This window comes from Notamacropus eugenii, chromosome 6 (genome assembly GCF_028372415.1).
Source record: "Notamacropus eugenii isolate mMacEug1 chromosome 6, mMacEug1.pri_v2, whole genome shotgun sequence".
In the NCBI taxonomy this organism is placed as follows: domain Eukaryota; kingdom Metazoa; phylum Chordata; class Mammalia; order Diprotodontia; family Macropodidae; genus Notamacropus; species Notamacropus eugenii.
Genome location: NC_092877.1, coordinates 41670515 through 41692103, shown reverse-complemented (window position 1 = coordinate 41692103; position 21589 = coordinate 41670515). Strand labels below are relative to the sequence as shown.

General features: G+C 38.2%; 1 long non-coding RNA gene across 1 annotated transcript; it reads right to left on the bottom strand.

Annotated features, from left to right (window-relative positions):
• Positions 1–127: 127 nt before the first annotated feature.
• On the bottom strand, positions 128–3843 carry LOC140512820 (uncharacterized). Its single transcript, XR_011969943.1, has 2 exons — positions 3685–3843; positions 128–865 (listed from the first exon to the last, which is right to left on the bottom strand). It is a non-coding gene; the product is annotated as an uncharacterized lncRNA (long non-coding RNA).
• Between the last annotated feature and the right edge of the window lie 17746 nt (positions 3844–21589).

Here is a 21589-nt window from a genome sequence, read left to right as displayed (position 1 = left end):
GGAAGTGGGTTCATACTTTATCAATTCTGTGAAGTATAAAGAAAAATTTTCTCCTACTTTATCCCTAACGACTCCCCATCATTGTATTCACACACTGGGATAAGATTTACTGTCGTACTCAGCAAAACAATGATGAACAAGCATTTTATTGGAGCAAAATGAGCTTTAAAAGTTGCACAGAGAAAAATCCTGTAGAAGGAACACAAACTCTAAGGAAAAAATGTCCCCAAGGGTAGATAGAAGGGAGGGAGGAAGAAATGAGAGAAGATATTCTTGGTCAAGTGCTTTTTCACACAATGGGAAGTCTGACCCTTTTGTTTGTGGCCTATCTCCCTGCAGTGGATGTCTGGTTTCATGTAACAATCTGTTCTCTCTAAGGCCAGATCTTAAACTCTGTCATCCAAAGTTGACATAGTCGTGGTTTCCAAGTCCCTCTTCCCAGGAAGCTTTCTTATTCATCCCTGGAAACTTGTGGGAAGGTCTATACTTACATTTTAAGCTATAGTCCTAGGTGTGATAATGGACTAGTCTCAGTGCCCTTGGAGGTCCCTTCCAACTCTGATATTCGGTTTTTTTCTATTTCATTCCTCAAAACTGTGGTAGGTATTGTGGAATAAGGTAGAAGTATAAGCCATCTCTCTCATCCTCACAGAGCTGACAGTGTCATTGGGAGAAGAGGTAAGTCTTCATCAAACAGTGAATGATTGTCATGAATGTTCACTGCTGAGCTGTCTTCCCTGGCAATGGGAGATTCTTCTGTGTTGTGCAGTGGGATTTATGCAGCTGTTTGACTGAGGCCTCATTCCTCAGACTGGATCTCACATGTACTCTTTGTGTTGGCTCTTCTGCAGCCCAGGAGCTAAACCTTGAAAGATGAAAGGAAAGAGACATATTGTAAGAAGCAAATCATCCACCCACTATATTGAAGCCTGGTCCCACACAGCCCTAAGAAACATGAGAGAGACAAGGCTAGGCCACCACAGATGAACTTCTTGGATCTCTACGAACCATCTCTTTCCCCTCTCCCACACACTGTGACTGAGACACACAGAACTGGTTAAACTGGCCAGTGCATGTCAGCACTGAGATGGTTTAAATGCAAAAAAGGCTGAAATATATGTTTCTTTCTTCAACCACATATGGTGAGGGTCCTTGACAGTCATCTCTGACACATGGGTCATGTTGGGTCACCTCAGGGTAAGTTAGGGAAACTAGGAAAGGGGAGGGTTCCTACAGTCTGGTGTAATCAGAGAAGGCCTCATGGAGGAACTGGCAGATCTGGTGCATCTTGAAGGTCATGTTTGACCCCGGCAGAGGGAGGGAGCTTTCCATAAAGGAGGAATGGCATGAGGCAAGGCTCAGACATGAATGAAAACTAGAAAACAAATAAAGTTTAATTCAGGAAGCTTTGCCTAAGCCTTGTAACTTTCCTTTGGTTTGACTGTGGACCAATCACATATCTCTAGGCTCAGTTTCTTCCTCTATAAAATGGAAATAAAATGTACCTCATGAGGTTGTTGTGAAGCTCAAATAAAAGAGCGTGTGTTAAGTGTTTTAAAAAAAACTATAAAAATTACAGATTTAAAAGAAATGAAATTATGACTAAGCTGGGCCCACTCCTCTACAGGTTGGAAATAATGGGGTCATTGAGACTGCAATACATCCATGACATTCAACATATGGGACTGGTTTGATGTGTTATATTGACCAGCTACTATGTTTTTCTTTTCATGATCCTGAACATGGAAGAAATTGTGCAAACAAGGAAATGTGCCAAGAAACCCAAATTGAACATCTTACAATCTGGGAAAAATGTTATTTTTTTGTTTCTTGATACTTATTTCAATAATTATCCAGGAAAAATTTTCAAAGGGAAGTCCCCCAACTTACCCTGAACACAACTGGTTAACAGACTCAATCCCTATTTGTTCTATTGGTGAAAGGTTTGTTTAAGTATCAGTCTACCCTCCAATGCCCAGCAGGTCTCAGAACTGAATCTCCCCAGGTGAAGGGAACAGTGGTTGCAGGTGCAGGCAGAAGTAGACTCTGACACCTGAGCGATGACAAAGGCAAAGTTGGTGGGTGTGGACTTTGACCCCCAGCAGAAAGAGAGATTGTTTAGCTGTATTGGCTCCCGTGGATTATGGAACAGGAAAGAATCTTTTGCTCAATTTAGGGTGGATGTTGCTGCCCTGGATCTTTTCTGAAAGAAATGAAGCAATAATAATTTTTGAAAAAGAGAAAATTTATTATATTTTCAGGGAAAAATTATGTTCTCAGAGTTCAGTGCTTTATTATTGGCACAATGAGGGAACACTTATTTTATAAAGTTCATCTCAATCTGTCATTTCCACTGGGGGATAGGTCACATCTCCCAGCTGATTCTCCTTCCTGTAAGAAAGAGTAATCTGGAGAAACTGAGAACTCTTAACTTACCTCCTTATTAAATGTCCACCAATCAGGGTTGCTTTTTGTTTGTCAGGGGAAGTCCCAATGATGTACTATCAGAAAGGCAGACCTACATTTAAAGGGGCTTGTTTGGTGTCTTTGGTTACTGAGAGAGACCATTGATCTCAACTTATTGATGATTTGCTGGCCTTGCTAATAAATTTATTTATCTTGCTTGGATCTCCATCTCTTGGAATTTCATATATCACAGATAAAATGAGATGATGTTTGTAAGGTGATTTGTAAATTTTAAGTCAGCATACAAATGCTAGTTATTATCATTGTTACTCTAGTTCTAATTATTTAGATAAATAGGATGCCACTATTTTTAAACAAAAGGTAATGGTATGAATACTAATGGACAACCCCAAAGAGACTGGACAATGGAGAATGAATGGATAATAATAAGTAGACTCCAAGGGTTCATTATACAAAGACACCAAGGAAGCAAAATACTAGAGAAGGAATAAAGGAGGTGGTAGTCACCAAGGAGATTAAACAGTGGGATTGACCATTGGAGGGCAGAGGGTAGACATTGGGAAACAGACTGTGAAGAACCTGAGAGGAAATATTTGAGTACGAGAAGTGGAGCCTCCAAGATATACATAGTGAAGAGGAATAAGACACCAGGGGTTTTGTGGAGTTATTAAACTGGGGAAATAGAAGTTGAGTGGAATGATAATAGGGTATTAACTGTGAGTCTGTCCCTTTCTAGATTTTCTTACATCAAACTTTCTCAAGATTTGTCATGGGACACTGTCAGACAAGTCTTAGCTGACTAGTACATCCCTGAAAACCAGAAACAGAGTGACTCAGAGACCAGGCTAATAATGACAGGGAAATATGGACCAACAGTCAGTAAGTTACCCAACCTAACCTGGAATCAGAACCAGGATCAAAGGTTCATAGGTAGTTTAGGTTCACTCTGGATACAAACATAGTCAGGCAAGCTCATGATTAGTTAGCACTGCTGTTTACTGAATATCTACATGGCATTAGCCATAGCCATCTGCACCCAGAAGGAGCTCACAACATATGTGTAGAAGGGAACAAGAAGGAGAAGCCAGTTCCGTATTTGGGATCCAGGCCTGTTATTCTGTAGTGCTTGGAATCTTTGCCCTTTTGCTTGGCTACTTGGTCTGCATAGAATCCTTAATATTTTACCCAAATCTGCCCCCAGTAAAAACTCTCAGGCATCACTAAAAGATAAGGACTTTAAAGAAATCAATGGCTCACCTTCAGATCAATCCATCTGGGCTCCATCATCCTTTTCTCTGAAGAGATAGAGAGGACTGTGACAAGAGGACTTATAATTGTGGGTGCTGCTGCTGCTGCTGAACTCATGCTCCCAAGCTCCATCCTGTGCTGTGCGTAGCTCAGCTCCTGCCAGGCAGCCTTTTCCCTACCAGAATCAGCCCAATGGAAAAAAATGACGTAGAAATCCTCCCTCACATGGCTAATGAGGGAATTGGTTTTGCTTACTTATACAAATTTGTAGTAGGTTTTGCTTCTCTTATCTTCTAAGTGGGTGGAGAAAGATAAGGTGGGTGGGAGGGAATTCCGAAATGAAAATAAAATTAAATTGATGTTCTTTTTTTAAAAGAAACCATCCTTCAATTAGTCTGTGCCAATAGGATAGAAATGATAATGAATCAATTTATTTAGTGTCATTCCAAACTACAAAAGGATGACTTTACAGAATTAGGAAAATAATAACAAAATGTGTCTGGAGGAGCAGAACATCAAGAATATCAAGGGAACTAATATGAAAAAAACCAGTAGGAAGAAAGAAGAAGTTTTGCAATATTATACGGTTTGTTGGAACCAGCACAATGTCATGTGCAAAAGAGCATTTGGCCTTCACAGGGAATTATCTGCAACAATGATGGTAGACTTCAATTGTGGTAGAACTGTGCCATTGGAAACCAGACTGCCAAGGGGAAGGGATCAGGGTCAATGTATCATACATCCCATCCTAAAGTGCAAGAGGAGACAGAACCTGCCCCTGGCACAAACTCCCAAAATAAGAACTCAGGCTAGAGAGTAAATGGAAAATTTACGAATACAAGAGAGAAATACTATGGGTCAAGAAAAGGCCAAGAGGTAAATCTCCAACACATAAGCAACTCCACAATGAGTATGAGTAAAGCCTCAGGAAAAAAAGATGTCTTTACCACAATGATTCTAAGAGTGGAAAGAAGACATGAAAGAAATGATTATAAATGAAAGTAGTGCTCCTGAGGAACAAATTGAAAAGAAAACAAGTTACAAAGTAGAAAAAGTGAAAATCAAAAACATGGGCTAATGAACAGAATCTCCAAAACACTGAGTGAAAGACAGTAGTCAACGATTCAATGATAAAACAGAAAATATTCGAAGAAAATCAAAAAGATGAAAAATTAGATCAAGTTCTTTAGTTGATTTACAAAAAAAAAGTCATTTTAAGAATTATTAGACTCAGCAAAACCTATGGCCATACCAAAAAAATATCCTGTTGAAATATAATATTTCAAGAAATAATAAAAGAAAAGTGCAAAGATTCATTAGAATCAGCAATTAAAATAAAAATAGAAAGAATCTTGTGGTTGTCTCCTGGAGAAAAAAAAACACAATAAATTGAAAACAATAAAGAATATGATGGCCAAAATCCAAATTTATCTGGAAGCTAAAAGAAAAAAATACTGCCATCAGTCAGAATGAAATAATTCAAGTGCAAAGAAACTACTCTTAGAATCATACAGGACTATATTTTAATTATAGGAAAGGAAGAAATTCCTTAGAATATTAGTGGGACTCATTTTCATTATATTATAATGATATAATGGAATATTATTATGCAGTAAGGAAGATGAATAGGATAGATTCTGAGAAACATGGGAAGACAAGTAAACTGATATTCAGTGAAGTAAGAAGAAACAGGAAAACAACTTGTAAAATGATTGTAATGTTGCAAAGAAAAATAATTTTCTAAGACCTAATACTTTGGATCAACACAAAGATAATACATGTTTCTTACATCTTGATTGACCAGTCATGGGCTACTGGCAAAAAAATGAGCCATAGAACCTTAACGTGGCCACTGTATGGATATGTTTTACTTGATTAGGCTAATTTGTTACAAGGGATTTAAAAATATAAGTGGGGAGAATTGAGAAGAATACTAGTGATAGTATTGTTCAGAAAAGAAGAGAGAAGAGAGAGGAAAAGAAAAGAAAGGAGAGAAAAGGACAGGAAAGAGCATCAGTGATGGATTTAAAAAAAACCTGGCAGTCTAGTGTAGTATTCAAAAGATATGAATATATTGCATTTATTGTAGACTTTTAAAATTCTACGTAATAGTTTTGTGTATAATACTTTCTTCCTTATTCTTTCTACCTGGAAATATCCACATTTATCAGTGTCTATTAAATTCAGAGAACAAAACATTTTTTAAAAAAAAACCCTTTTTGGATCTTACTACTACTTGTGGAATAGATACTTCAGTACCAAAAATGCACCAAGTTCTGCCACTGTCTTTGTTAGGTTGACAGACATAAGACCACTCCCCGGGACCCTGCAATGGATAGTTTGGGAAACACACAGGGCAAGGTGAATCTGCACTGACTATACCAAGCTGATACATAGACTTTCCCCCATCTCTGATGGTCCCTGGATAGTCCAAATGTGCTTCACTGTCAGAATCGTGCCCAAATTAATACCTGACATCTAGTTTTCCAGTATCATTGCTAGAAGAAATATCTTCAATTTGTGTGTTTCCTTCACAGTACTTCTGACCTATTAGCTTCATACCTAGACCTAGACCTAAAAAGGGAAGAGACATGAGAGAGGAATGCTGAGTCACAAACAAGGATGCAGCAATACATACCTGGCTCTTTTGAGGACTGAACTTCGTCCCTGGGTTCAAGATTTTTCCTTCTGGATGGCATGGAAGCATCTCCCAAACCACTGATTCCCAATGGGAATAGCATGTCAAATCAGCCTTATAAAATTGGGGTTCCTTCCCTCTGCAACTATTAAATGCTGTATTATCTAATCACAATTTTAGCCATTTTAGCCCCTTGCTAATACTAGTCAAAAAGGACCAAAGATAAAAAAATAATCCTCCCTCAAAAAGTGGTCTCTCATCTATTTCACATCCTGAATGGCAGAATACTACACAAACACTATTTATTTCTACTGGTGGCCAAGAACTTAGAAGCCAAGATTCCATAACTTCTCTTTGTCCCCTTTAGACTCATCTACCTGAGAGGTCTATTACTTCCTAGGCAAAATAGTCTGCTTTCGTTCATTATTCACAGTTTCATGCAAGCAAGTGTTATCAAAGGCAATATATTCTCTAAACAGAGGGGATAGCTGGGTATGCCAGACCCTTACTTTGCCCAGCCAATGTAAAGGCAGTAGATAGGCTACTGGGGAAAAGTAAGCTGTTGACAGACACGACAAAGGAGAGGAGGAAGAGGATTGTGAGGAGCTTCATTGTGAAGGTCAGAGACAAATGCTGGAGAGAGATATTAATGAAGTCACACCAACTCTTACAGATGCCTTTTAGTTTTATTATTTTGATATCCCTACTTCTACATTTACATGTGATTTCATTACATTAGTCATGTAATATGTGAAAGTTTTAAAATTATTTTTATGAACACTTAGCAACTCTCAATTCTACCCATACTCCATTAGCTCTTGGGAAAATCCAACAGGGTTCCCTTAGGAGGGCACTAGCACTGATACCATGGATACCACTAACATTTCTGGGCTTAGATCCCAATTTTCTATTTTGTTACTCAATAACATAGGACAGTCAGGAACGTTATTAAATTAACCAAATCAGTTTAAAAAAATACAATGTGCCTATTATATATTTTGCATTTTGTCATGCTCTGGAGATACAAAACAAAAAACCCTTTATTAATAAAAGTATTCCCTTCTTTCAAGGAGCTTACATTCTACCACTTCAGATCTTATTTATATATGATATGTGATAGTCCTGAGGTCATGCAAAGAAAATAGAAAAATAAATCCTTGCCCACAGGAATATTATCAACTAAGTGTGATAGATATAGCAAAAAAGAGGCCAAAATCCAACCGGCTTACCTGGGGTAAGAGTTAGCGAGGTCCAACTGACAAGACTGCTGCACAGCGGAGGGGAGGCTGATACTTCTTCAGGCTGTTTAGAAATGGAACAAATAGGGAATAAGCCCATAAGCCAATTGTGCATGAGATAAGTTGGGGAATTCCCTCTTAAAGTTGTTCCTTTTATTAAATAAAATATTAAAATAAATGTCAAGGAACAGAGAAATAATCCTTTTCAAAGACTACAAAATACTCAACTCTTGTTCCTTGGCAGGTTTTCCTATTTGCGTGTTTTCTCTTACTTTCTTTATCTTGGAGCAAAAGGAAGAGCTACATGGGATCAGTTTAACACATAGAAGTAGATAATCTTGTCCTCTGAATGTTACAGATAATTTCAGTCTCTGTAAAACATCATTCCCAATGTCTGGAGTCTAGGTCCAGTTTAGTTTTGAATTACAAAAAATAATGAATATTTTGTAGGTTTATGAAGCTTGTTACACATATTCTCTTCTTTGAGTTTCACAGTAACCTCATGAGTTTCCATTGGTGAAGAAACTGAATCCTGGAGAAGTAAAGTCCATCATGAACCCAGGGAAAGTTACAAGGAGTAGGACAATCTTACGAATTAAACTTTTATTTACTTTCCAGTTTTCATTCCCATCTGAATCTTGGCTTATGGCATTCTTCCTGTATAGAGTACTTTTTCTCTTTTACCTATGTAAGAAATGTCCTTTGAGACTCAAATGAAATGCTTCCTCTTGATTGAGACTTTCTCTGATTACCCCAGGTTACACGAGCCACTCCCTTTTCTTTAAATTTATTTTTTAATTTTTATTTTTAACACAGTTTATAACAGATAAAGCAATTCAAACTTTTGGTCAGGTGATACATCTTTTTAAAGCATTTACTATATGGACCACAAAAGAATTTTTTTTTAAACATTAACCAGCTGAGACGCAGATAATATTTATGTTGCTGACTTCACAAGTTCTTGACCTAATTGTCTCCGCAGTATTACTAAGAGTTAAAGGACCCTAACTTAATGTTGTTGGTCTAAAGTCCTATGCCTAATAGCTTAATTTTAGACAACCTCAGATGTTTCCCTACCCGTAATCTATAATTGAATAGATCTGGTATTAAGCTTACAAACCTTTTGACTATAGGAAATTGCCACCAATAGTAAGGACTTTGCAAGGATACAGTATCTCCCCAACTTCATGTCAACCCCAGGCAGGATTAGATTATCCACTTGCATTCAGTCAGGCTTAAAGTCTGCCAGATGTCAGTGGGGAAATTGAGTCAGGAAAGTCCCACTTCAGCCCATGCTGAACAGCCGCTCTCCCACCCTTTCCTTGAGATCACCTATGCAGTTCATACCAGCATCTCATCAGCTTACTGACATCATGTATTGGAGGCTCAGATTGCCTTTCTTGCTTCCCATACCTGGAGTTAGACTCAGAAGAACAGTCACTTAATAGTCCCACAGCATCTAAAAATGGCAAGTTCCAATAACCAGGTTTCAAATATGATAATAGTTTCACTTTGGCTAAGGAACATCTTTTGAGGCAAGTCTTAAGTGGCTTACATGTCTTTCTATACATGTTCTAGTTCCTGATTAAATGGCAATGATAAAATCTAATTTACCACTAAAACCTTGACTTTTCCATCAATGCCAAATTTTACCGGAGGTTACCTTCTTCTTGGAAATTTACACTGAAATTCTTTTCTGCAAACTAAAGGTGTCATTGATTTATTCTCAGTAATTAATTCAGTCTATTGTTTTAATACTAATTGCTTTTACCTCACTTTATAACATGTCCAATTTTTCTCCCTTCTCCCCTGCTTCCTAATACCTTGCATTCTGATTACTGTTTCTCTCAATGTACCCTCCCCTCCATCACACCTCACCCTTCTTCTATCCCCATCTTCTCTCTTTTCTTGGAGGGCAAGATGAATTTCCATACCCTTATCCCTGTAGTTCTTATTTCCTGATTATATGTAATAAAAATTCTCAACATTTGTCTCTAATACTTTGAATTTCAACTTCTCTCCCTCCCCCACTCCCTCCCCAGCCCCCCTGAGAAGGGAAGAAATTCAATTTAGACTAAATATGTGTTGTTTTGCATAGTAATCATGTTGTGTAATACTAACTATATTGCCCTCTGGCCTACCCCTATACCCCCTTATTTTCCCCCCTACAATTGACCTTGTCCCTTCTCAAAAGTGTTTATTTCTAGTGACACCCTTCTCCCATTTGCCCTTCCTTCTAACGTTCCCCTCATTCCACTTGTCACCTCCTCTCCTACTTTCCTGTGGTGTATATAAATTTTCATACCAAATTTAGTGAGCATGTTATTCCCTTCTTCAGCCACATGTGGGGAGAGTAGCTTTACTTTCCCCCTCCCCTTCTCCCTTATCTCCTCCATTGAATAAGATTTTTCTTATCTCTTTTATGAGTTATAGCCTGCCCCATTCCATTACTCCCTTTCTCTTCCAGAAATTTTCCTCCTTCACCCCTTAATTTTTATTTTATTTTATTTTTTTGTGTGTATGTGGATATCATCTCTTCTGATATAACACACCCTGTACTCTCTAGCTATGTGTATGTGTGTGTGTGTGTGTGTGTGTGTGTGTATGTACAATCTCTCCAACTACCCAACTACTGAGAAAAGATTCGAGTTAAAAATATTTTCTTTTCATATAGTAATGTAAACAGTTCAGCTTTAGAGAGTTTTTCTAATGATTTTTCTTTTCTGTTTACCTTTTCATGCTTCTCTTGATTCTTGTCTTGGGAAGTCAAATTTTTAAATACAGTTCTTGTCTTTTCATCAACATGAAATCTTCAAATTCGACTATATCACTGAATGACCATTTTTTTCCCTTGAAGTATTATATTCAGATTTGCTGGGTAGGTGATTCTTGGCTTCAATCCCAGTTCCTTTGACTTCTGAAATATCCTACTCCAAGCCCTTCAATCCCTTAATGTTGAAGCTGCCAGATCCTGTGTTATCCTGATTGTATTTCCACAGTACTCAAATTGTTTCTTTCTAGCTGCTTGCAGTATTTTCTCCTTGATCTGTAAACTCTGAAATTTGGCCACAATATTCCCAGGAGTTTCTCTGTTTGGGTTTCTTTCAGGAGGCGAATGATGAATTCTTTCAATATCCATTTTGCCCTCTGATTCTATAACATCAGGGCAGTTTTCCTTGATAATTTCATGGAAGATAATGTCTAGGCTCTTTTTTTTGATCATGGCTTTCAGGTAGTCGAATAATTTTTAAATTATTTCTCCTGGATCTATTTTCCAGGTCAGTTGTTTTTCCAATGAGTTCTTTTACCTCATCTTCTATTTTTTCAAATTTTTGGTTTTGTTTACTAACTGTTTGGTTTAACTCATAGTCATTTGTTTCCCTGAACTCAGTTCTCTCAACAAATTATTTTGTTCAGTGAGCTTTTGAACGTTCTCATCCATTTGGCTAATTCTGCTTTTTAAAACCTCCTCCTCCTCATTGGCTTTTTGGATCTCTTTTTCCAATTGAGTTAGCCCCTTTTTAAAGCTGTTATTTTCCTCAGCATTTTTTTTGGTTCTCCTTTAGTAAGCTGCTAACTTGTTTTTTAAGGTCTTCTATTGCCTGAGCTCATTTTAAATTCCCTTTGGAGGCAGGGGCCTTGACTTCTTCTGACATTATGCCTTGTTCTTCTTCATCCAAAAGGATGGGGGGAGACACCTGTTCCCCAAGAAAGTAACCTTCTATGGTCTTATTTTTTTTCCCTTTTCTGGGTATTTTCCCAGCCAGTTACTTGACTTCTGAGTTTCATCTTCACAATCACCTGGCCTCCAATTCTGCCCAGCCATCGCTTGGGGGCTGAGATTCAAATGCTGCTCCCAAGCCTTAGGGGCTTTTGGCGGGGGTGGGGCAGCTATTCAGTGTGAGATTAAGTTCAGGTGCTCAGGTTGGGGCAGGGCTGCCACACGGGGCTTAGTTCCCTCAGGGAGTTTATGAGGAGACCTTCAATAAAGGATCCGAGCTCCTGCCTGCTTTGGGAGTCCCTGTCTGCTGCTGCCTCCACTGCAGCCTCCCAAGGGGAACTGAGTTATGGGGACACCCTGCTCCCCTCTTGGCCAGCCAAAAAGACCCTCTCGATGACCTTTGGCACCTGTGGGTTGAGGGACCTGCGCTGCAGCTGGAGATTCCGTCCCTGAAGCCTACTCAGATCTGCTCCCCTCAGTGCCACATGGCCAAGGCAGGGCTGGCCTCTGCTCTGCATCTGGTGCATGACAGATCTTTGCTGTCGGTTTTTCAGGTCTCTCTGGAACAGAAATCTCCTCTGCTCCATTGTTCTGTGGCTTCTGCTGCTCTAGAATTTGTTGAGAGTTCTTCTTTACAGGTATTTTATGGGCTGTGGAGTAGGAGCTAAGCATATGTGTATCTTTCTACTTCACCATCTTGGCTCCTCCCCCAGCCACCCCCTTCTTAAGTAGTATTCTTAATCTCCTCAAAGGTAAACAATATGGCTAGGTGTATGTGTCAGAGATAGGTGTTAAGGACTTCTTCCATATGTAGTTAAGGGAAGAAACATACATTATAGCCTCTTCTCATTCAAGCTACTTCAGTGCTGGTGTGCACTGACCTGATGAATTAAATCTCTGTAAGAATCATTTCACTATGTGTGAAAAAAAGCAAATGATAGGTAGAGATCCAAGAAGTTTACAGTAGCTCATTAGTGATGATCCCAATTTTTCCCTCTCCCATATTCCTTAGGATTGTATTGGGGCCCAGACCACAGTATGTTGTAAGAATGCTATGCCTCATGTGTCTTAACAATGTTTCCCTTGAGATCTTTCATGGTTTGGGCTCAATTCCTGGATGATAGCAGTTCTGGTGGACAAAGTAAATCTAAGACACAATCTCAACAGTGATGACACATCCTAAGTCCTCAGCCTGAGAGCAATGAATCTCATCCTTGTCAAAGAAGCTCAATTTTCCATAGTCAGGGAAGATGGCCCAGCATTAAACATTTATCACCATCACTTATTGTTTTATAGAGGTTCATAGCCTATCTCAATAAGATTGTAAGTTCCGTGACAGCATGGAATATGTTTTGTACTTTTATAGTATCCCACAAGACCTACCAAAATGCTGGACATATATTAAGGAAACCAATTTATAGAAATACACAGAATATGAGTTTGAAGGGATATCAAAATCCATCTGGACTAGCTTACACATGGTTTTTAGTACAGATGTAGTCCTTCACACAAGCTTCTAGGGACTGATGAGGTAGCTCTCTGGGGGAAAGGAATTGGTCATCATATCTATGGAAGACAGGGGTGGAAAAGAGAATATGAAACCTAACCTCATGGTAAGCCACTTCTTAGGCTGGTGGTCAAAGGAAACAAACACCTGGGGACGTAGTGTGAAAAGCCAAGAAAGATAAGTCTATTCCTTTTGTAGATAATAACCCTTACTTCTTAAAGATGATCATCACTTGCACTGTCTGGAAGTCTTTTCCTCTCCAAGACAAACATCCCCATTTTCTTCAACCATTTCTCATAAGGTATAAACTTGCAATCTTCATCATAAGTGTCACTGTTTTATGGACACTTTCATTTCTCAGTGTCCTTCCTAAATATGGCCCTCAGAACTGAATACAGTATGCTATCTGTTATCTGATAAGGCCTGAATGCCTTGGGGCTGTGACATCCTCATTACGGTACACTCAAAATTTCAAATGGATTTCATCATTTTGATATTTCTTCTCACAATGCATATTGTAATTCAACCTGTGGCTACCCAGCCTATTGAATTCTTGTTCATATCTCTTCCAGTTTCACCTCAGAAGATCCACCCATGGTGCTAAAGACTTTCCTCATTTTCTTCTGACTTTGCAAAGATGCCACTGAAGAACTCAGGCTTTCCAGCTATTTTCCTTGACACATGATGGATCTATTTTCTTTTCTTATTATATGATTCTTTGATTGTATCTTTTACTCCTTCTTCAAAGTTTCATATTGATCTCAGATGTTTTCATTGGCTACATCTCTTTTCCTTGAAGCTTTGCAATATTATATGGTTTGATGGAACCAGTACAACGTCACGTGCAAACGAGCATTTGACCTTTGCAAGGAATTATCTGGAACAGTGATGTTAGACTACAATTGTGGCAGGTATACAATCCTTGATGGCAACTATATCTTATAAAAATCTTTAAGGTCACCTCAGTTTTGCTTTTGTTGGGTGTTCTTCAAGTTTCATGCTTACATGGCATCAAGATAAATTTACTTAGTTGAATCTCCTGCTATTTTCTCTTAAATTGTTTTTATCCAACACTGATTCTCTCTGTTTTATGAGATGATATCCCCCATAATGAACATCTTTCTCCATAAGACTTTCCAAAAGCATTCCTATTCTAAACCAATGTTTCCTTTGTAGACTTGAATCCTTTTTGGGATTTTTGATCTCACCATTGTGCCAATCAGTCAAACTTCTGCATACAAACATTATAATTGATATTCGTGTAATTTTTCCTATTGTTTCCTTATTTTTATTGATGAGTAATTTGTGAAAATAGTTTAGATATGAGTTATTTGAATTGCCTCCCATATCTTTTCTTATTCTTCTAGATTTGACTAACTCCAATTTTTGCTCTAAAAGTTAATTGTATAGACATTAGATATAAGAATATTTTCATGTCAATAATGAGTCTTTTCCTGTTTATCAAATGCAATAATTTCATTTTTGGGACATTATTTAGTGCCCACCTACCTTTTCTTTTATCATAGGAAGTATTTATGATGTAAATGCAGAAGGCCTTTATGTAGTTAACAAGTCTTTGACCCCTAGCACTTCTATTTCTTTCTTTTCTTTTTTTAAATTTTATTTTATTTATTTTTTTTAATGTTCTACAATCACTACTATAAAATTTAGATTTTGCCCCCCCCACACCTACCCCCCACTACCCTCCTCCCTCCCCAAGACAGCATACAATTCTCTATAGGATCTACATATACTTTCCTACTGAATACATTTTCACTATAGTCGTGCTATGTAGATGAACTAAAATAAATGGAAGAAATCATATAACAAATCAAAACATAATATACAAACATGCACACACAAACATGATCTGTACATTCTGCAAATGAATTCCATGGTTATTTCTCTGAGTGTGGAAGGCATTTTGCCTTAGAAAAGCATTGGGATTTTTTTTTAAATTCTTGAGTTATCACAAAGTTCCAAGTCTACCAGAAAAAACTCTCGCACACTGTGGTCGTTGCTGAGCACAAAGTTCTTCTGGTTCTGCTCCTTTCGCTCAGCATCAGATCATATAAGTCCTTCCAGGCCTCTCTGAGGTCTTCTTGTTCATCATTTCTCAGGGCTCAATAGTACTCCTTTACATTCATATATCATGATTTATTCAGCCATTCCCCAGTTGATGAACATCCCCTTGCCTTCCAGTTTTTGGCAACTACAAAGAGTGCTGTTATAAATATTTTTGTACATGTGGGACCCTTTCCCATTTTTATGATCTCTTGGGGATACAGTCCTAGTAGCGATATTGCTGGGTCAAAGAGTACGCACATTTTTGTAGCCCTTTGGGCATAGTTACAAACCGCTTTCCAGAATGGTTAGATGAGCTCACAGCTTCACCAACAATGACTTAGTGTTCCAACTCTCCCACATGCTCTCCAACATTTATTATTTTCTTGTTCTGTCATGTTTGCCAATCTGATAGGAGTGATATGGTACCTCAGAGTTGTTTTGATTTGCATCTCTCTAATCAAAAGTGATTTAAAGCATTTTTTCATCTGATTATAGATATCTTTAATTTCTTCCTCTGAAAATTGCCTGTTCATATTCTTTGACTATTTATCAATTGGGGAAACTTCTATTTCTTAATCCAGGTTTTCTGGTATGTTTTTCACCTTGTCACTAGTAGTTTTACATGGTCATTTTTTTTTGTTGCTTATTTATTTTTTTCAGCTTATTTCTTGACTTTGAACTTTATGTTAAAGTAATGCTCTGTCCACCTGGTGGTGAGGAGACACCATTCTAAGCTTCAGACTTTTTTATGCTGCTATTTTCAGTGCTAGTTATGAGGGTCTACAAGTTTTTGGTGCTTCCAAGGTGATGTGATTTTGGGAGAGGTGTGGTCACTACTCTCTTGGTTTATGCTCTGGTCTTTACCTAGGAAGGACCCCTACTTTCCTGCAGCTGCAAGCAATGGCACTCCTCTTGGCCCTGGAACTGTGACCAGATTACCTGCTATCCAGGGACCACAAGAGCTAATGCTTCTCTGCACTTTTGAACTTCCAACAGGTTCCCCACTCCCTTCTGACTGATCCCAAGCCTTCCTCTCTGTCATGGAACTGTGATTCAGAACTGTGTATGGGAATAGAGTTGCCAATCAGTACCAGGTGCACTCAAAGGCTACCCTGTAATCTCTTTCTCACCAGTTATCCAACATCTTTACCATTTTTAGTCTGAGAGCTCCTAAAGTTACTGCTGCTGCACCAGCGAGCAGAGCCACCTCCAAGTCCCACTGCTGGTGCTGCCATGGTGTGCTGGGTCAGCTCCTATCCTGCTAGCACAGACTTCTCCTGACCTCCTAAGTTGTCTTAGGCTAGAAAATGTCTCACTGACCATCTGGTGACTCTGCCACTCCAAATTGATTTGAAGTATAACTTTCAAGTTGTTTAGAGGGACATACTGGGAGAGATGATCTGTGTTGCTGCCTATACTCTACTGTCTTGGATATGCCTCCTTTCTCTGCTCCATTTTAGTGGTGACTAAGAAATCATATGTGATCATGACTTTGGGCGCCTCAGTAATTGAATTCTTTCTTTTTGGCTGCTTATAGAATTGTTTTTTCTTTGACTTGGAAGCTCTGGATTTTGGCAAATTAAAACCTAAAAGTTTTAATTTTGGAATTTCTTTCAAGGAATGACTGGTGGATTCTTTCTATTTCCATTTTGCTTTCTGGTTCTAAGGGATTTGGGCAGGTTTTTTTTGCTTGCCTATTCTTCTAGCTTACTTTATGATTTTGGGTGTGATGTTAGGGCTAGACTCTGCTACCCTTCTGGAGGGAAGATCTAGACTGGTCCTGATGTTGCTTTTCTGGGGGTATAAAGAGTTGTGTTATTCCAAGATCTGAGGGACAGGCCGGGGACTTGCAGGCTTTCAGGACAAAATCTTCATGCTGCTCCTCCAACCCAGGTCTGAGTTCTGCAAATTCTTGACCTGGGTTTGGGTCTATACAAGAGTAGATTGCTGCTGAACGCCACTCCTATCAGCTGGCTGGAAAGTTCTGCTAGTTCAAAGTGGCAGAATTATAGATTTCTCTTTGGTTTGGGTTTCTGCCTTGGTTATTCCCCTGTAGGCTGGGCTAGATGCTTGGAGTAACACCCTGCTTTGTACCTGAGGTCTGAGTCACCTTGTAGCTGCTGCTAATGCTAAGGGCTTCTGAACTTCCTCCTTTCTCAGTATACCTCTCAGGGCAACCCTGTGCCACTGCTGTTGTAGGTCTTTTTTTTCACTCTGTCCTGGATCTGTGGCTGAGTGGCACCCCCAGTGGGAGTTTGGAGTTGCATCAGTATGGACCTAGGATCTCTTTTGGTGCTAGTGTGCAGCCTTTCCCTTGGCATTGGAGGACTCCCTCCACCATGTTACTCACTCTTGTCCCTAGTATCTGTAGACTCTCTGTCTCCCCATGCAGACCTGGTCCAGACAAATGACTCCCTGTGACTTTTTCTGGGTTTCTTCATCAGGATTTGATCAGTGCATTTTATAGATCAGTTTGGAGGAGTTGTGGGTGAGAGCTCAGCTGTATTGCTTCTTTCTAGTCTTCTATCTTGACTGTATCATCTATCCTTTTGCTGTTGAGGGTAAGACCATCTACTCAGTCACCCAGGCTCACAGCCTTGGTGTCATCTTTGACTTCTTATTCTCCCCCCATCCACTCAGTTGCCAGATTGCATGGATTCTAACTTTGAAGGATATCTTGAATAAGTTCCTCTGTCCTCTATCAGGGCCACCACCTTCATGAAGGTCTTCATCACTTCACACCTGGACTATTGTGAGAATCTTCTGGTTCATTTCCTTGTCTCAAGTTCCTCCTTACTCCACTCCATTCTCCACTGTTAAAATGACCTTCCTAAAGTGTAGTGTGGTGGGGGAAAGATGAAATGACTGAGAAAACAAAAGTTTGAGTTTTCAAGCATATTGATTTATTAAGCAATTCATGCCAATTATATAACAAATCAGGACCAGAGACCTTCCTCAGCTTTGGCACTGGATCTCAAATAGAGAGAGAGATAGATTTTTATGAATTAAAAACGATTGATCAAATAAGACCAAATAATTAAAGGAAAATAATTAACCAGGATACAAAATTAGGTAATCTGATTTCCAATTGTAGAAAAGATAGAGACTTTGCAAGTTGGGAGAGGGCAAAGCAATTGTAATTTCCTGAAATCATAAAAAGAGGTGACCCACTTCCCAAGTGCCTATATTCAGTTCAAGGAACATAGAAAGAATATCTGACTGGCCAGTTTTCAGATAAGACATATGGGTTACTTGAGATGTATGATGGCGAGAAAACTCCTTCTATCAGTCTTCTGATCTGACTTTCTGGTAGGCATAACCTAGGTTCCTAATTAAAGATCTCTAAGCAGTAGGTAGAGGTGGTCCAGCCTCCCAACCATGCAGGACTAGGTTCAAACAATGCAATAGGGTTTTCTCCCAATTCCCCTAATAGGATAGTTGTCTCACGAGACAGAAAATGTATACCCTGTAATTGAATAGAAAGGGAACTGAGCTTGTTCCAGATTTGAGTCACTAGATGAGGTCAGTGTGGTTCACTCAATTCCCACTACTACTTTCTCTTTCAATCCCAGCATTCAAAGACCTTTATAACTTAGTACCTTTCACCTTTCCAGTCTTCTCATGCTTCCCTCCTCACTACAGACTCATTGTTATAGTGACATTAGCTCCCTTGCTGTTCTATGAATAAGATATTCCATCTTTCAACTCTGGTCATTTTCTCTGCTTCTCCACCATAAATGGAATGCTCTCCCTCCTCATCTCCTTTTCTTGGCTTCCCTGGCTTCATTCAATTTCCAAGTAAAATTCCACCTTTTATAGAAAGTTATTCCTAACCTCTCTTAATTCTACGTCCTTCCCTCTGCCACTTATCTTCTTTTTATCTTGTACATAGCTTCTTTGTTCGCTTCTTTTTTTGTTGTTGTCTCTCCCATTAGAATGCATGCTCCTTGAGACAAGAGACTGGTTTTTTTTTTTTGCCTCTTTTTATATTCCTAGTACTTGCACGATGTTTGGCATGTAGTAGGCACTTAATAAATACTTATTGACTAATTGGCAGGAGTTTAATGCCCCACACCATTTATAGAAGTTTTGTTCAAGTTCAAGTGTCCTTGATTAATGGTGAGTGTACAAATTTAAATTGTACAAATCTTTAAAACAGTAATTGACCTCTTAATGCTTTTATCTGAATGTAATTACAGCAAGTAAATAACCCCTCAGCAACACTTGGCACTCTTGACCACCCCCATCCTCCTTGATACTCTCTACTTCATTCTCATTGTTAAGAAAGTTTTTCTCTGTGTCTAAATCTGTTTCTGCAACTTCCTCTATGTCTAGTTCTAACCCCTGGGGGTCAACCAGGATAAAACTATTTCCTCTTTTCCTTGCTAGCACTTCAAACACTTAAAAGAGAATCTTTATAGTTGTTCTAAATATTTTAATGCTGCCTGGGACTGTATTAGCTTTTCTCACTGCCGTATCCAACTATTTACTCCCATTGGGCTTTAAGTTCACTACAAATCCCAAAATCTTTTTCACAGGAAGTGCTATCTGACCTTACATCATCCATACTGCACTTGTGAAGGAATATTTTTGATCACAAGTGTAAGACTTTTATTACTATCCCTGTTAAATGTCATCTTATTATCTCTGTTTCCATGGTGCAGCCTGTTGACATCTTTTTGGATCCTGGCTATGTCATCCAATGTTCTGTATTATTTTCAAATTTAATAAGCATATTATTTCTGCCTTTAAGTCACTGGCAATAAATATTTTATACTACAGAACTGTGGACAGATTACTGAATCATTCTACTAAAGTCTTCCTTCCAAGATGACTTTGAACCATTAATGACTCTTTCTTGAGTTCACTCATTCAGTCCACCCAATTATACTAACATATTTTCCACTTCTGCCTATCTGTTCCACAAGGGTAGCATGAGATATTTTGTCAAATGCTTTGCTAAAATTGAACTAAATGAGACCAAAGCAAACATGTACCAACATCATCAATTAGAAACATGAAGAAAAAGTATTGAGAAAATGATATGGTGTATAATTAAAATGACACAAGTATTTAAATGAATAATTAAAAAATGTGAAATAAACAGTAAGTACAACATAGATACCAATTTTTTTTATCTAGAAGCTTGATCAATATAAATAAATTTCTACAACAAAGACACCAAAAGCACCCAGAAAGCATGTTAATAAATGACCAACATTTCCCAAAGGGAGAGAGATAACTCCTAAATAAAACACTAGATTAGAACATAAATTCAGTTGTGAAATCTTTTGAAGAGGTTTGAAGGACATTTTGAAGAGGTTTTGAAGGACAGAACAGAACCCATGGAGGATAAAATAAGCTTAAGCAAATTTGGTAGGATGCCCAGCTAAACAGAATCATCTTAAGGACATTCACAGGTAAGAGTGGAAGGAGTACAAAGGAAGAAAAAAGGAGAATTTTGCAAAAAGCATTTTAACAATTTATTTTCCCCATATCTATCTCTATCAAGATATTGGAATCATCAACACTTGGAGTCTAACATTACAGTACAATCTGTGTTTATAGAGGAAGCAGCAATGGTAGGAAAGAACAAAGATTGATAAAACAGCTGGGACCTGGTCAAATAAATATTTATATATTTTAATCCCTATTTATCTCTATCTACATAAGCATATATCCATATATTTCTCTGTACACATAAATACATGGAGAGAGAGAAAGAGAGAGATGAAGAGAGAGAGAAGAAGAGAGACAGAAAGAGGGGGGTGGCAATTATTGTTGAGATAATACAGTTGTTAAAGGTTTGAGGGAAAGATAATCAAAGGCACTTCAAGGATGAGAAACTACCAAAGATGTGGAAGACCTTATAAATACCCTTAAAAGATGACCTAAAGAGCATTGATAACAACTGACATATATTCCTATTTTCCCATATATATAAAATCTTTGTGAGCATTGTCTATATATGAATTGAGGGCATTTATTAGCAGGTAACAGTCTTCACCAAGAAATGTGTAACAAGGGACCATGTCTTCACCATTTCACAATAAAATGAAAGATCTAGAGATGGTAACGTTCCATTGGTTTCATGATTAATTTTTCTCAATTTGGTAGAATGAAGTGCTACCTTAAGAGATTTTAAAAAACAAGATGTCATACACACACACACACACATACATATATATATATATATATTATATAAGATTCCTTGGAAAATATAATAGAAAAATTGTTTAAGGACCCTTTGACTAAAAATAAAAAGCAAGTGAAGCATAAAAGAGAAAATTGTATTCTGAACAAATGTTATTTACCATTGTAATGGAAGAGACCCATTGTAGAATCTTGGTCCAATAGGGATTTCCTGTGATTGCTGAATGCTCCTTTGTGAATGACAAGTCTAATTCAAGGCTTATTAGACTCATGAAATGGTTTTGGAAGGAAGTAATTTTCTGCTCATTCTGGTCTTCAAGCAAAGGTTGGGTGACACTTGTCAGAACCTTTGGAGAAAGGATTTCTACAGAACAGGGATCATTTCACTTTTTAAAAAACAATACTTTTTTTTCTGTATACATTTCTTTGCTTCTCCCCTTTACCATTGAAAAAACAAGAAAATATTCTCCAATTATGGACATGTATTATCAAGCAAAACAAATACCTTCAGTGACAAAGTCAAGATAAAATATGTTTCAATCTGTACTCTGAATCTGTCCCCTCTCTATCAGGAGTTGTGTAGCTTGTTT